The sequence below is a fragment of the Euleptes europaea genome, chromosome 12 (genome assembly GCF_029931775.1).
Source record: "Euleptes europaea isolate rEulEur1 chromosome 12, rEulEur1.hap1, whole genome shotgun sequence".
Taxonomy (NCBI): domain Eukaryota; kingdom Metazoa; phylum Chordata; class Lepidosauria; order Squamata; family Sphaerodactylidae; genus Euleptes; species Euleptes europaea.
The window spans coordinates 70,762,384-70,775,693 of record NC_079323.1 but is presented as its reverse complement, the minus strand read 5'-3'; positions in this window follow the sequence as shown (position 1 = coordinate 70,775,693).

The following is a 13,310-nucleotide window of genomic DNA, read 5'->3' as shown; positions in this document are numbered from 1 at the left end:
CCTGCCATACACCACCCGAAAGGGACTGAACCCTGTGGACGAATGAGGAGCATTATTATAGGCATACTCAGCAAAAGGCAACAAATCGACCCAATCATCCTGATAGTAATTCACATAACAGTGCAAATAGCATTCAATCACAGCATTGACCCATTCAGTCTGACCGTCTGTTTGAGGGTGATAAGCCGAGGACAAACCTTGCTCCACCCCCATCAATTTCAGGAAGGCCCTCCAAAACTGTGCCACGAACTGGGACCCCCTGTCGGAGACCACCTTGCATGGGATCCCGTGCAATTTCATCACATGTGTAACAAACATGCATGCCAACTTTTGGGTAGAAGGCAACCCCGAACAGGGAACGAAATGCACTTGTTTGGAAAACAAGTCTGTCACTACCCACAAAACAGTTTCCCCCCGGCTGGGAGGCAGGTCCGTAATGAAGTCCATGGCAACCACCTCCCAGGGGGCAGACGGAATCTCCAGAGGTTTGAGAAGTCCAGTCGGTTTCCCCATGAGTCTTTTAGAGGTTGCGTAGGTTGGGCAACTGCACACAAAAAGATCCACATCAGCCCTCATTCCCGGACACCAAAACTGACAACACAACAAGTGCAAAGATTTGACAAACCCAAAATGCCCGGCCGTTTTTGCCCCATGCACCATCTCCAAAACGTCCTTCCGAACAGCTTTGGGCACGTAAAGCTGTTCCCCATGCAACCATAAATCCCCTTGACGAGTGAGGGCTTGGGGGAGGATCTGCTTGGTTTCCTCCTGACACAAGGCTTCACTTAGTTTTAACCGAAAAGTGTCCGGAAGCCCACTAAATGTGGTCGAACCCTTAGTCCGGCTTTGAGCCCGGGTAGTCACTTCGTTTATTAAAGTCCGAGCACAGCCCGAATCCACCAGCACAGTCACCTGCAGAGCTGGTCCCCCTTTGGGCAACATGAGGGTTACCTCAGCATACACATTGTCCTCTTGATCGCTTACCATTGTTGGAGCCCCCTGCTCACGGTCCGGTACGGTCTGCCGAGGAGCTCCCTTTGATGGTGTTTTTTGCCGGCAGTCCTCCCTCCTCCCCATCGCTCAAGGAGAAGGAATCTGAATTTGTAATCCGTGACTCCGCTGAGTCAGAAGGCAGGTTTGTAATCCGTGGCCCTGGTGGGCTGGTTGCTTTCGGCTGGTCCCAGTCGAGATGAGCTTGCATGACCGAGGGTGTACCCCGCCTTCCTGGTAGGCCGCTACGGCGACGGGATGGGGCTTCGGCGTGTGTTCTCTCGGAGTCTCCTACCGCTGGCTGGGAGGGTCCTGGTCTCTCGGCTTGGGACGGACAACGGGCGGCTAAATGCCCAAACCTCCGCAAACGAGACAAGCCCCAGACTCAAAGCGTTTGCGGCATTCAGCCACAGACTGCCCCCCTCCCTGGCCGGGACGGAAGTCCTTAGCAGAACCTGGCTTGTCTCCATGGGGTTTGGTGTCCCGCGCTGTACTCTGTATGGAGATCTGCAGAAGCTGTCTGCAGTTCTCAATGTCGGCTTTGTGCTGCACCCACCCCTCCACATCCGGAGGGTTTCCTTGCATGAAGGCCCAGTGCTGTAACTCAGGATTAAGGCCCTCACAGGAATATTGTACTCAGGTAGCCTCACTCCAGTCCAGGATCTTACTGGAGAGCGATTGGAACTCACTTGCATACTGCGCCACCGATTTAGTCCCTTGGTGCAGCTGCAACAGGGCAGTCTTAATCCTCTTCCCCCGGTGCGGGTCCTCGAACCGGTTCCGGAGAGCGATCATGAAGTTGTCAAGACTTCGCAACACTCGGGAGCGGAATTCATATTGCTGCACCATCCACGCCGCGGCCTCCCCTTGCAGCAACAAAGCAACATACTGAACCCGGCTTTCATCGGAGGGGAAGGTCTCCCCCTGCGCCCGCGTAAAAACATCGACTTGGACCAAGAAAAAAGACAGCAGGTCACTCGACCCATCAAACGTTATTTTCAAGTCCCGTCCATGCGGCGGAGCTGCAGCAGGGTGATCCCCAGGGGGGGCGCAGGCACAACCAGCTGTCCGCAACCTCCGCCGCAAGTCATCCAGTTCCCGTGCCATGTCTTGCATCACAGCATACATAGCATCCATACAATCAGACATCTCCTGCCTCTCAAACTGCATATGCTGATGCTCCTCTTCCCACTCATGCCATAAAAGGGTCTCTCGTCTGGCCACATCACTTTCCAACTCCTCCACCCCAGAGGACGCCAGCTTCCGCCTTACGGTAGGGGCCCAGGAGGGAGGAGAGTCCAGCTAGGCGCAGATCCGGGACATCTTCTGCCTAGTCCCTGTGCCTGCCCCGGTCTCTTCCGCCGGCTTCCCTTCTGCCGGCTTCTCCTTCCCAACATCAGGATCGGGCACACCCGGAGTTGCTTTGTCTCCATTGGCTAGGTCATCCCCGTCCCCCGCCATAGCCACCCTAACAAAAGGATGGGAGCGAGAGAGGAGCAGAGGATTAGCAGCTTAATGTCAGGTTCTCAACCAACCTGGACAATTCCCAAAAAGCCACTCTCTCAGACAGCCAAGTCAGAAGCAGGTAAACTTTATTGAAGAAGCATCAGGTACTTCTAAAGTAACTTGCAGAATTCAAAGCTGCTAATGAGCGAACCAGACTACTGAGCATAGTTTAAACGTGGTAGCAAGATTACATCACAGGTGCACCTTCTAACAAGCCTGGGAAAGGGATTGATAACAATGTCTGGGGGGGAAAGAGGGAGGATGAAGGGAGAGCAGGGAGACATAGCTTGTTAGCCACTCAAGGCTACAGCAACGGGTGGAGGGAAACCGAGGGTGAGAACAGTACAGCAAATATGCAAACATCCGCAACCGGGCCTGTGCTCATGTCAAGAGCCTAATCACTTGTACGGGCCGGCCCCAGCATGGCAGAACAGAGCAACACAAGGCACTAGCTAAGGAACGAGGAATGACTGACACCTCTGACACTCTAGTATCTTCTTCTTTTTCCTTTCTCTCTCTCTAAACCACCTCGAATTTTGTTGTATTAATAAACCTCTTATTACTGCTTTACCTGCATCCCATACAATCTCATCCGAGGTCCCTTTATCGACATTTTCCAAAAAATAATTTTGTATATCTATTTTTAACTTATCTACAATCTTCTTATTTTTTAGTAAGTATTCATTAATGAACCAAGGTTTATTTATCTTATTCCCCGTATTACTCTTAAGCAAAATCGCGTTGTGATCTGATAACACCTTAGGTAAAATTTCAAGCCCATCCGACAGACCTGTAATATCTTTAGACAACCAAAACACATCTATTCTTGAATGTGAACAGTGTCTCGATGAGTAAAATATATATCCCTTTTTATTGCCGTTTACAAGTCTCCATAAATCAAACATTTCCCACTGATCTATAATATGGTTAAAAATACCAGGTAATTTACCTTCACATTTACCCTTTTTCTTCTTCACTGACCTATCCCACCTTGGTTCCATTACTCCATTAAAATCTCCCATCCAAATCATTTTTTCATTGGCATATTCAGCTAGTATTGATGCAAAGTTAGTATAAAACAATTTCTGATTAATATTAGGTGCATAAATACCAACCAGTATTATTTTTTGAAAATCACTCAAAATTTCTACCATCAAAATCCTCCCTTCCATATCTTTATACAAAATCTTAGGTTCTAATGTTGAAGGGATATACATAGCTATTCCATTAATTTGTTTTTCTTTTCATTACATGATGTGAATAATTTGCCAAATTTTGATTGTTCCAACCTTGCAACATCCTTGTTTATCATATGTGTCTCCTGTAAACAAAAAATGTTAGCTTTAGATTTTTGTAGATGATAAAATATTTTCTTCCTCTTATTTGGAGAATTCAAACCGTTAACATTCCACAACAAAATTTGTATCATTTTAATATTAAAAAAAAACCCATATTTAATTAGTGGTTTTTTTCTTCTGAATCCATACTATTTCTTCCCCCCTCCCCCCTGTCCCATTTCCTTCCCTTATATATAGTTCAGCCAACTTCTTCCTCCTCCGACGATGATGGTTTTGCCCCTCCACTTGCTTCTGCTGTTTTTTCTTCTTCTGTAAGATCTTTTCCAGCCAGCTCTCTAGAAGGTTGATGTGGTGGTTTACGAAGCTCTCCTTCATATCTTCTCACAAACTGTTCAGCTTTGACGATATCTGTAATCTTGAATCTTCTGGCTTTAAAGATAAAAGAAACACCTTGAGGGTATTCCCATCTGTGTTGTATTCCATTATGTCTCAGCCGTTCCACGAACTCTGCAAAATCTTTTCTTTTCCTCAATAGTCTTCCTGGGATCTCCTTCATTAACCTCATCGGAACACCATCAATTGTCAGTGGATTCTTAAAATGATTATTCAGAATCAGGTCCCGATGACTTCTAGAGAAAAGCTGAACCAAACAATCCCATGGAACTTTATTTTTTGTTGCATAAGCAGAGTTAACTCTGTAAGCTGTTACAATCATTCCTTCTGCAATTGTTTCCTCTTCCTGTAGAAAATCAGCCAAAAGCCTTTTCAGGTATTCCTTTAAGTCTTTACCCTCCAGCTTCTCTCTGAGACCGCGAATACGAATCCAACTTTCTTTTATTTTTAGTTCCAACATCGCTGTGTGGTCTTTCCTCCCTCTCTTGGCTTGCCTCCATAGATAGTTCTAAAACATCAACCCTCTTTCTAGTTTCTTTATTATCCTTTGATTGTTTTTGGACTTTTGCTTCAAGCTTATCTTGTTTTACTGTCAAAGATGAAATAGAATCTTGTAGTGCAGAAATGGCAGCTATATTTTGGTTCAGGCCTTGTTTGACAGATTCCATCTCTTGCTTAACTGATACCACTTCTTGTTTAATTGATGTCACCTCCTGTAATGTTTTTGTCAAAAGTTCTTGTAGAGAGTTCAAAGTAGCATCAGATTTTTTAGCCATCTTTGCAGCTACAGTTGATCCTGTGACTGGTGAAGTGGCTGGTGAAGTAGCTGGTGAAATAGCTGGGCTGATAACAGATGCTCTTCTTCGAGGCTGTACAGGTTGCTGGATCTGAAGCTGTTTAGTCTCCTTAATAAATAATTTGGGGTGCTTCTCTGTATCTTTCTTTGCTTTGTCTTCTTTATCTCCCATCAAAAAGCTTGAAGTGGCTGCCCTTATAGTCCAGGAAAAAGGAGGGGGGTGAGATTTATTTAAAACATCAGATCAAAGAATCCTTCTCCACTGGAACTTTCGTTAAAAGCAAAAGTCAGACCTGGAGAAACTTTAGCACAGTTATAATCATTCAGTTTTCCATTGCCAGCTTTTCATGCACCTTCAAAAGCCTGCTCAGATGATTTTGAGTTAGCCTGGCCCAGCTGGAATTCCAAGTGCGCAACAACTTGGCAAAAAGCCAAGTTTTGATTTGAAAGCGTTAACGAGTATAGAAAAAATTCCAGAATGCTTCTCGCTTTTACAAACACTGTCAGACACCCCCGTGAGTTAATTGTTTAGTTGCATAAGAAAAAAGAAAACCTTGTTGTTGTGATCCGTGCCTTTTCACCGTCTTCCGGGACTCCCGCAATTGTAATGGCGCCGGCTCCTCCACTCACCTGTCCGGGTGCTCGCCGCCACTTCCAAGGCAGCAAGTGCACCTAGGACAGGTCACGCACCGGCACCCCAATGAGCATCCCCTCTTCTCCAAGGGGAGCTGTGATGGAATGTTGGGGGGCAGATTCCCTCCCCCCGAACCTCTTAAAGCCCGGAGCATGAGTAGCGCTACCGCGGCGTTCGGCACCGGATCTGGAAGTCCCGCCTATAAGCATTGTTCACCTGCTTGGGAATTCAAAGTGGGGGATCTAATGTATCTATCCACCAAGAATCTAAGATCTCTCTGCCCATGTAAAAAAGCTCAGCGAGAAGCATGTAGGGCCTTTTCCCATCTCTCGAATTATCAACGAAGTGACTGTAGAACTCTCCCTGTGAGCACTTGTCCCCGTAGTACTCCCAAAAGCAACATCCGCAGACAGGTAGTCCAAAAGAGAGTTGACTTTATTGGAAAACATACAGGTATTCAGAGTTTGCAGAAATAAAAAGGCAGGAATGGGGGGGCAAGGACATACAGCAGAATATATGGAGGAATAGTGGTCATACAGGTCGTATCAGATAGTACAGGTTGGCATGGCAACCCCAGGCCAACGGGGCCAGGCTCCCACGGACATCAAAGGCTGGAGAGGAATGCAACAGTTAGATAAACAATCCTTGAGCAAAGCATCTGCGAGAAGACAAAACACTCCCAAATGCAGAGAGGAGAGAGCAAGCCTGACATTCTGCTCCCCTCAGGGGCCCCTCCTGCTTTGTAAGGGGGCTAGCTTGTGGGGGTAGGCGGTATGGAAGGTGCACACCAGGCGAGGGGCGGAGACATCGCATGAGCAAACCCACTCGTCTTGGGAAGGGGTGAAGTGTCTCCAATGAACGAGATATTGGAGGGAGCCGTGACGAATACACGAGTCCAGGATCTTAGCAACCTCAAAATGCTCCTCCCCCCCCCACTATCACCGGTTGTTCAGGAAGAGGGTCGGGATGCCACTCTGGGGAGGGAACATGAGGTTTCAGGAGGCTTACATGGAAAACGGATGTATGCGTCTCAGTGTCTTTGGAAGGGAGAGTTCTAGGGTTACAGGGTTAATGATCCAAGAAATGGGGTAGGGGCCCACGTTTTTGGCACTGAGTTTTCCACATGGACGGGTGGACCAGAGATTCTTGGTAGACAGGTAGACCAAATCACCCACATCAAAATTTTGGCTGGGAGACCGGTGTTTGTCAGCTTGAACTTTGTATTTACGTTTAGCTCGCTCAAGGTTTTTCACCAGCCAGGGCCAGGTGATTTGAATTGTATGCACCCAAGTCTGCATACCTTCACTGCCCTCCTCCCTCGAAACATCAACATGGCCAATGGGACTGAAATCCTGGCCATATACAGACTGAAATGGGCTAAAACCTGTGGATTGATGTACAGCATTGTTATAAGCATACTCAGCAAAAGGTAACAACTCAACCCAATCATCCTGGTGGTAATTAACATAGCAACGAAGATAACATTCTAGTACAGCATTAACACATTCAGTTTGCCCATCCGTTTGAGGATGGAAAGCACTAGATAGACCCTGTTCCACCCCCACCAGTTTAAGGAATGCTTTCCAAAACTTTGCCTCTTAGCTACTTCCGCTGTCGCTCACAATCTTGCGCGGAAAGGAATGTAGCCGGAAGACATGTGACACAAAGAGGCGGGCCAGTTTTGGGATGGATGGAATACCTGCGCACGGGACGAGGTGCACCTGTTTAGAGAACAGGTCGGTAATAACCCATAATACAGATTTCCCCTCGCTGAGAGGGAGATCAGTCATAAAATCCATAGCGATTACCTCCCAAGGTCTGGAGGGGGTTTCTAACAGTTGCAATAGTCCAGTGGGTTTCCCTTGGGACTGTTTAATGGTGGCACATATCGGGCAACTGCGGATTAACGAGTCCACGTCGGCACGCATGCCCGCCCACCAAAACTGCCTGCGTAATAAGTGAAGCGTTTTCAAAAATCCAAAGTGTCCCACGGTTTTGGCTCCATGGGCTAGTTGCAGGACTTCCCTTCACAATCCCTTAGGTACATACAGTTTGGAGTCCCTGCACCAATAACCACCCCATTCCAGCAAAGAAGTGGGAAGTGTTAGAGCTGAGAGTTCTGCTTGGCATTGGGAACGAAGAGAGTCTAGGAAAGAGGCAGGTAGATCCATCTTACCCTGTGATCCATCTTACCCATGGGCGGGACATGGTCAGGCTGTTGAGCTGGAGGGGAGACCAGAGGTGAGGAGGGGGGTTGCACAACTAGCTCAACCCGGCACCTGGACATCGGAGGAGCGGATGGAGCAGGCGAGGGAGTTGACTTGAGTCCCGGGTGGAAGCCCCCCCCCCTTGAGCGTTCATTTCGACTGGCTCAGAGCAGGATTGGAGTTGGGTCTGAGACCTGGTTTCGACCACCAGAGTAGGGAGTACTCCCCTGTGAGCAGGGGAGAAGAGCGATTCGGTGGGACGGTATACTTTGGTGGGATACTGGGGAAGTCGGGATAGCGTATCTGCCAACACATTTTGTTTCCCAGGAGCATGCTTGAGCACGAAACGGAATTGAGAAAAGAAGTCAGCCCAGCGTAGCTGCTTCGTGGACAGTTTATGGGTCCCAGTGAGTGCCTCCAGGTTTTTGTGATCGGTGCAAACCTCTAAGGGGACCTTGGAACCCTCAAGGAATTGCCTCCAAATAGTGAGGGCATGGTAGACAGCGGCTGCCTCTTTTTCCCAAATGGGCCAGTTCAGCTGAGAGTATGCAAATTGTTTAGAGAAATAAGCGCAGGGGTGCAACAGACCATCTTTACCCTGTTGCAAAAGAGCACCTCCCATAGCTACATCGGAAGCGTCCACTTGCATTATAAGCATGTGTTCAGGATCTGGATATTTTAGCACTGGTTCAGAGGTGAACAGTTGCTTGAGGGTTTTGAAAGCGGTCTGGCATTGGGGAGTCCATTGGATTTTTGCTGTGGGAAACATGGCTGAAGTCCCCTTACCCTTAGTCTTAAGAAGGTCAGTGATTGGGAATGCTACTTGAGCGAAATTGGGAATGAACCCTCGATAAAAGTTGGCAAAGCTGAGAAATTGCTGCACTTGTTTGTGGGTTGAAGGTGGATCCCAATCCATTACAGACTGTACCTTTGCAGGGTCCATGGTGAGACCTTGGTGTGAAATAATGTAACCCAAGAATGTCAATCATTCTTGGTGAAACTCACATTTGGATGCTTTAGCATAGAGGTGGTTGTCTCTGAGGCGTTGTAACATTTCCCTCACTAAAGCCACATGCTCGTCCATAGAGTTGGAATAAATAAGAATATCATCCAGATACACCACCATGCCCCGGTATAATAAGTCATGTAGGATCTCGTTAATAAATTGCATGAAGCCCCCCGAAGCCCCCTGTAATCCGAATGGCATTACAAGAAACACAAACATACCAAAACAGCTGGAAAAGGCTGTGAGGGGTTCGTCCCCGTCACGAATCCTGACTCGATAATAAGCTTTGACTAAGTCCAGTTTGGTGAAAATGTGCCCCCCTTTAGTTGCCCTAGGATGTCTGAAATTAAAGGAATGGGGTAGGCATTGGTCTGAGTAACAGCATTGAGTTTCCAAAAATCGATGCACAAGCGTAAATCACCCGGGGTTTTTTGCGGACAAAGAAAGCGGGGGCTGAGTTAGGGGCGGAAGACGGCCGTATGAACCCTCGAGCAGCATTCTTGTCTAAAAAGTACGCTCAGTAGCGCTCATGGGGTAAATTTTACTCTTCGGAAGCTTAGCATCCCCCATCACTTCAATGGCGCAGTCCGTTCTGCGGTGGGGGGGGGTAGTGATGTTGTAATACCATGTCCACATATACAGTATTTTCAACTTCACTCACCATAACAGGAGCCTTGGGTTTTGCAGGAGAAGCTGCAGGGGTCTACGGTGTTGCTCCGCTCACCGCAGACCCTGCCCGTTTTTTGACAGTTCGAGAGGAGATTCCAGATTGAGCGCAGGGGGATTCCAGGTGTGATCCTCATCTGAAGAAGGAGAACTGTCCCCCAATGGGGCACTTGTAATCCGAGACCCAGGTGGGTCGGTAGACGTAGGTTCACTGGGAGCCTCTCCGAAGTGAAGTGCAGAGGGTGTGTGTCGTCCCGGAGCAGCGCTATGGGTGGCCGCGGTGCCTCTGTGTTGAGGTTGCCCCAGGGTCCGGGGCGGTCCGTTGGGTCGGGGAGGAAGTGCGAGGTCCGGACGGCACGGACAGGCAGATGCAACCTGGCCCATATTGCCGCAAACAAGACAGGCTCCCCTCTGGAACCGGGATTCGTGGTCCTGCGCGGGCCGCGTTGATCTCCATGGGGCGGGGGTATGCATCATACCCAACCAAACCCAGAAAGTCCACTTTTACCTTTATATCGTTTGCATCCTAAATTTTCCCTCATTAGTGTCCTCACTGTTTCCAAGTTGGTTTCTGTAACTTGCTGTATATTTCCATTAAACTAACTTTCTATGGAGAACTTGCCTAAAAGTCGTTTGTGGGAATTGTTGGCGAGCCCAGATCTGACATTGTTGTTTTTCCGCCTTTTTTTACTTTGGCTCTATTTGAACTGGAAACCGCCAAATCGGGGAAAATTCGGCTGTTTTTCATGTCGGATGGAACCGAATCGACAACCCGAATCTTGGGGTCCCATATTTTTCTTTATTGTGGTGAATAACACCTTGGGGGGCACATGTTTAGTGGACAGCTGACAGGAAAGGAAATGGTTGTGCAGCCTTCTCTCAGTTGACTACACTTGCTTGCAATTTCCCATAGCTGATAGTGGTGTTTTGGTTCAAAAAAAGAATCACAGAATCTCTCATCAAATGCTGAAAGAGGTGTGTTTCCCAAAACCTGGGACCTGCTCCCCACAGTAGCCAGAGGAATTCTTCAGAAGGACCCTCTCCCTCTCACTGCTGCAAGGTCTATCATATATTATGCCTGCATTTGGAATATCTCTTTCCCAGAGCCTATTTCCCTTAGTGACCTGAGAAAGGGTCCCTTTTCCTCCCAATCTCTGCCTTTCACTCCACAGGATCTGTTTCACACCAGCTTAGGCAAATCTGAACCCTCACCTTCCCAGAGTGAAAAACAGCTTCTGATCACGCAGGTTACCAAAACCAGAATCAATTCCTTTCTTCAGAACTGAGAGAGTGAGCTTCTTAGCTCTGCCCACTCCCTTTCTCTGAGCTTCTCTCAAAGATTAACTCTTTGTTCATCACAGCAAGCAAAGGGCTGTTATGAATAGGCATATACCTCACACCAAGGAAATACAGGACACAATCAAGTAGGATGATATTACAGGAGGAAGTTAGGAATTACTATACAAGGAAGAGCAAACGAAATCATATTGCTCCCAGCAGAAATTTTCTGAAAAGCTTATTTGCCCTCCCCAAACATGAAGACAACTGTGGGAACACATTATATATGTGGGCCTTTCAATGTACCACATATGTGGGGAGATTCCTAAACCTCAGGCTGCTGATCCAAAGCAAAGAACTGACATTCTAAATGTTATATGGGTAACCAAAATCAAAAAGTGGTTGGAGTTCTGCACAAAAGGAAGGGGGAGAGAAATGGGAGGCAGGGAGCTGTGTTAAGGTTGGACAGACAATTGCACAATTATCAGGGCTTCACTATCAACAGTCAGTATTTATTGGCAACTTTAGCATATTCAACACTCAGTTTGAACATACTCACTACCTTCTAATATAGCAGTGGTTTTCTTCCAAGGTCACTTTCCAGCAGCATGGAGCAGGCTCCAGAGAAAACCTCAGGGTCATGAGTTCAAGACAAGACTTGTGTTCCTCAGACTTGTCCTCAGACGACCCAATCTGAGCGGCAGACATTACAGTCAGCTGCAATGATGCTGGTGGTAGGAAGGAGGTCTGCCTCATGCCTTAACATTCTCTTCAGGATCAGAGGAGCATGCCTATTATCTTGGGTGCTGTAGAAAACAGGCAGGATGGTGCTGTTGCAGTCATCTTGTTTGGGGGCTTCCTAGAGTCACCTGGTTGGCCACTGTGTGAGCAGACTGCTGGACTTGATGGGCCTTGGTCTGATCCAGCAGGGCTTTTCTTATGTTCTTATGTAACATCCCCAGCAAATTATCCAAGCAGCAAGACTCAGAGTGTAGACAGGAGCTACATCTCAGCTAACATTTGCAGCCAACATAGAGCAGCAGGACAAAAAATCAGTTGGGGGGGGGAGCTATGGAGACTGCAAAATAGGAAGGTGCTGTTTTTGCAGTTGCACAAATTTGCTGGGATTCATAGAAGATAAAGATATGTCCTATTCTTATTTTCAGTCTGTGCTGGGAGGGGGGGTATGTATGTTCTCTTGTTGCTTTGTTGTTTTTGTTTATTAACATCATACATTATCTCTGCCTTTCCCTTCCTTTAACAATAAATTGCTTTTCTCTGATCCCTTCTGTGACAAAGCTAAAGAAGGAGAGAGAGAGACAGACCACACATCACAAGGGATAGTCAGAGATAGCTCCCATTCACACTGATGACACCAATGTGTTATTTTTCACACCTCCTCTGATCTTCAAGATCAGAGGTCCCTGACCACCCTGCTTAGGCAGGGAAAAAGCACTAGTCCTTCTGGACTTGCAGACTAGGAGAGAGCGCTGTCAGCCTTCATTATTAATAGCCCACTGTTAATATTTAATGTCATAAAACTGCAGCTCCCGCCACAGCAGAATCATCTGACATGCAAGGGTCATACCAACCAGAATGCTTTAGACACAAGATTTAGCATCCCCCTTCTGTACCTTCATGCTGGGACTGCTAAGGATTATCTAGAAAGTGATGGTATGGTGGGAAGATTAACAAAGACTTTTTTTTAAGGGGAGAGAGAGAAAAAACAGGTTACATTATCATTCCAGCAAATGAGCCCATCTCTTTGAACTCAGCATTCAGCCTGTGAATTATTATTATCTGTCATTTTAATCATACTTTTCAATACACAAAGGGCTCTACAATTTTTATCTAATTTATCTTAACAGTTACCCTATGAAGTAGATGCTGACAGCAACTGTGTATGTCTTTATCTACTGTATGGGCAAAACTACCTTTTTCAAGTTCTTAAGGATTACTTGGGAATCTTCCCCTGCTTTGATTGGAGTGGTGGACTCTGGTCTGGAGAAACAGGTTTGATTACCCATTCCTCCACATGAGCAGCAGAGGTTAATCTGGTGAACTGGGTTGGCTTCCCCACATGAAACCAGCTGGGTGACCTTGGCCTAGTCACACTCTCTCAGCCCCACCCACCTCACAGGGTGTCTGTTGTGGGCAGAGGAAGGGAAGGTGATTGTAAGCCAGTTTGATACTTCCTTAAGTGGCAGAGAATGTTAGCACATAAAAACCAACTCTTCTTCTTCTTCTTCGCTTAATATGCATTACCACCATTCACAGGCTATGCTTCTTCAGCTTTAAATGTCACTGCACAACCTCCAAGCTCTATCAAGACTCTGATGAAACTGGGAAGATCATAAAAGGTGCCTCATCAATTTCACAACTGCAAGTTTAATGTTCCCTCTCTGGTCTCCAGTGAAAGTGACAAATTCAGAGATTACTATTTGCACCAATGCTGGTGGTGCACATGAACATACCCTTTTGAAAGAATGAAACTCACGCAAAGGAGTCACCAGACTTTCCCATGAACATAAAAGCA